At 55.6% G+C, this 313-nt stretch overlaps 1 protein-coding gene across 1 annotated transcript in view; it reads right to left on the bottom strand.

Annotated features, from left to right (window-relative positions):
* LOC104466322 (opioid-binding protein/cell adhesion molecule homolog) overlaps positions 1–313 on the bottom strand; it is a gene marked incomplete at its 3' end in the record, with an annotated part of 7,996 nt that overhangs the window by 304 nt on the left and 7,379 nt on the right. The gene's annotated exons all lie outside the window — the stretch shown is intronic.

Here is a 313-nt window from a genome sequence, read left to right as displayed (position 1 = left end):
ACTCCAGACTGGGGCCTGGATTCCCATCTCCCATCCTACCGTGGCCAATAGACAAGTGAGCGGCTCCCGCTCCTGACCGCAACAAGGCTCCTATTTTAGCAGATGTAGAAGAGCTGCTGAAATCACTAGGTGTCTGCTTGCTACAATACCCGACACAGTGATTTACATGACTCGGTCCCCAGATACTCCACCCAATAGGGACCTTCACCATCTCCACCCTCCAACATAAGTAAGTATTCCCAGCCCTAGCCCAACACCGTGACAGCCCACTCACCTACCCCCCTACGCCGCTTCCCAGCTCGGCAGGCCTCGA

The sequence above is a fragment of the Pterocles gutturalis genome, unplaced genomic scaffold (genome assembly GCF_000699245.1).
Source record: "Pterocles gutturalis isolate BGI_N339 unplaced genomic scaffold, ASM69924v1 scaffold10921, whole genome shotgun sequence".
Classification (NCBI taxonomy): domain Eukaryota; kingdom Metazoa; phylum Chordata; class Aves; order Pterocliformes; family Pteroclidae; genus Pterocles; species Pterocles gutturalis.
This window is presented reverse-complemented; position numbering and strand designations above follow the sequence as displayed.